This window comes from Chrysochloris asiatica, unplaced genomic scaffold (assembly GCF_000296735.1).
Source record: "Chrysochloris asiatica unplaced genomic scaffold, ChrAsi1.0 scaffold00050, whole genome shotgun sequence".
Classification (NCBI taxonomy): domain Eukaryota; kingdom Metazoa; phylum Chordata; class Mammalia; order Afrosoricida; family Chrysochloridae; genus Chrysochloris; species Chrysochloris asiatica.
Genome location: NW_006408568.1, coordinates 16,452,515 through 16,455,751, shown reverse-complemented (window position 1 = coordinate 16,455,751; position 3,237 = coordinate 16,452,515). Strand labels below are relative to the sequence as shown.

Genomic DNA, 3,237 nt, shown 5'->3' with positions numbered 1-3,237 from the left:
CCCGATTCGTAACCACTACGCTACCAGATGGGAATTGGGTAGGGCTCTCCAAAACATGTGGAAGGCTTGCTCATTAGAACTCGGCTAGTGTTCAGGAACCAAAAGCTTATTTGAAACTCTCTTAATTCTTCCTTTACTGCTGTGTATACAGTGAAATAGCAAAATGCAGAGATGTTGATATAGATTTTCTAGTAGTTTCTCAAGAAGGAGGCATTTACTCATGCACTCCCTATATCTGGCTGGTGTTTGAGTCAATTTGAATTTTCTTATCATTACAGAAGCTCGTCATTCCCGTTATATTATAAGTAACTGCAAATTTAAGGAACATGAATGTTTTAGAATGAACACTAAGCCTGCCTGACCTTCATCCCTGGATTATATCCTTATTACACTGGACAGTAAAAACAAAAACTTACCCTTTGCCCTGGAGGGAGGCACCACCTCTGTCTTCCATTCTTAAAAAGATAGTTACTCCCAAAAAAGGCAGTCACTGCTTCTACTCACAAGACATGCAAAAATTTGAGACCCATGGAGAATGAGGTACATGTAGTCGTTCATTCATTCAGCAGGACTTGCTTAGCGCTATTTTAGGCACTGGGGATACAGCAAAGAGCAAACAGGCAAAAATAAAAAAGTTCTATGTTTCATCAAATTCAAAGTCTAAGGGAGGCAGATCTAGTCCAAACAGATAAACTAAATAAATAACTTATATCGGTTGATGGTAAGTGACATGAGAAAAATAACACAGTAAAGGAACATGGGGAAAACTTTATGTACATTTGTACAAATGAGATTTTTAATAATGACACCTATGAGTTGGAACTGACTCTTGAAGGCACTTAACAACAAGAACAACAAATGTTTATTGTGAGTGCTTGCTACATGCCATCTATTGTTGTAAGTGCTTTACAAGTCATAACTCAACTGCTCTTATTTTTGTTGAGACATCTGAAAGGTGAGAAAACTGAGCTTTAGAAAGATTGTTCACCTTGCCCAAGATGACACAGTTGGCAAGAGACAGTAGAATCAGGATTTCATTCTCAATAATCTGGAGTTCTGGTGTGGCACTGTAGGATAAGCACTGGACTGCAAGGTCGGTTTGACCACCAGCTGCTCCTCAGAAACTTTATACAGGGTTGCTATGAGTCAAAACCAAACCAACTCAACCGCATTTAACAACAACAGCAACAACAATTTGCCTTCAAACTAAATAGGACTGCTCTTTTATGTTTGAATTTTAAATTTTATTACCTAAATTTTCAGTGGAAGGATTGCTGGCTCAAAGGACATACACATTGCTAATTTTGATAGATGTTATCAGATTACTGTCTGAATACTATAATTCTTAATGCCATCTGTATTACTCCCCATTCTTATCAACAGTGATGGATACTCATATTCTTGTCAGCAATAGATATAATCACTCTTTTTGGTTTACCAGTCTCTTAGTTATAAGTGATTTCTACTTTAATTTGTATTTCCTTGATTACTTATAAGTGTGGGCTTTTAAGATTCATTTTATTGACCATTCAGAGTTGTTCAGAGTTGTTTGTGAATTGTTTTTTCAGGCCTTTTGCCCATTTTTCTACTGTGTCTTTTTATCCCCTAATTGTCTATTTGTTAGACCATCTTCATATGTTACAGATATACTCTGCCTTCTGATTTGGAAGATTTCCAATCCCCTTAAATCTGTCTTTTGTCTTATTAACTTTGTTTTTGGAATATTTTCCATGTAAAAGTTTTAAGCTCCTATAAGCTCAGGGAGTGGGTTACAAGTTGGGCTTCTAACCATAAGGTCAACAGTTTGAATATACCAGCTGCTCCCTGGGAGAAGAAGGAGGTTTTTTTGTTCCCATAAAGACTTACAGCTTTGGAAACTCCATTCAGTGTCACTATGAGTCAGAACCAACTCGATGGCACATGTTGTTGTTAAGTGCCATCAAGTCTTTTCCGACTCATAGGGACGGGCCCTGTATGAGGTTTCAGAGGAGCAGCTGGTGAGTTTGAACCACCTATCTTGTTGACCTTTCAGTCCAGCACATATCCACCCATAATAAGTACATTTCTCTTTTCCTTTATAGATGCAAAGTTTTTATTCTTGTACAAAGAGTTTCTTGATCCCTTGCCTGGGACTATTTATATCATTTCTTGGCGTTTCTTATAAAGCCTTTAAAGTATTGTTTAATATGTTGTATACTTTTAACACATTTTGTTGTAAGAGCTTTGCAACTTCTAACTCAATTACCTGTATTTTTATTTACCAGCTGGTATGGGATAATCTTGCCAGCAGTATACCTGATACCTCTCTCTCTTATTGAATGCCTTCAGTAACTCACCGTCTCCTGTGGGAGAAACTCAAAGATATACATCATATTCTGTACCATCTGCCTCTGGCTGCTTCTGTTTCTTTAAAATTCTGATCTAACAATCTCCCTATTTATATTTTGTGTTCTAACCATATAAGCAAAACGTCATTGAGAAAACAGGAAAGAAGGAAAAGTTCAAAATGGATGTCAGAAGAGACACTGAAACTTGATCTCCAGCCTAGAGATGCTAAAGCAAATGGAAGAAAGGAGGAGGTCCAAGAGCTGAACAGAAAATTTCAAGAAGATAAAGCCGAATATTACAACAAAATGTGTATATATCTGGAATCAGAAAACCAAAAAGGAAGAACACGCTCAGCATTTCTCAAGCTGGGGGAATTGAAGAAAAAATTCAAGCCTTGACTTTCGTTATTGAATGATTCTCTGGGCAAATTATTGAATGATGCTGACTGCATCAAGAGAAGATGGAAAGAATACACAGAGTCACTGTACCAAAAGGAAATGGTTAATATTCAACTGTTTCAAGAAGTAGCATATGATCCAGAGCCAATGATACTGAAGGAAGAAGTCCAAGGTGTTGAAGGAATTGGCAAAGAACAAGGCACCAGGAATTGATGGAATACAACTTGAAATCTTTCAAGAAAGTGAGGCGGCACAGGAGGCAACCACTCGTCTCTGCCAAGAAATTTGGAAGACAACTATCTGGCCAACTGATCGGAAGAGATCAGTATTTGTGCCCATTCCAAAGAGAGGTGACCCAACGGAATGCGGAAATCATTGGACAATCTCTTTGCTATCCCCCATGCGAGTAAAGTTTTGCTAAAGGCAATACAGAAACGAATGCAAGCATACATTGACAGAATTTCCAGAGGTTCAAGCCAGATTCAGAAGAGGCCATAGAACGAGGGATATC

At 37.9% G+C, this 3,237-nt stretch overlaps 1 protein-coding gene across 1 annotated transcript in view; it reads left to right on the top strand.

Annotated features, from left to right (window-relative positions):
• ITIH5 (inter-alpha-trypsin inhibitor heavy chain family, member 5) overlaps nucleotides 1–3,237 on the top strand; it is a 139,059-nt gene that overhangs the window by 29,483 nt on the left and 106,339 nt on the right. The gene's annotated exons all lie outside the window — the stretch shown is intronic.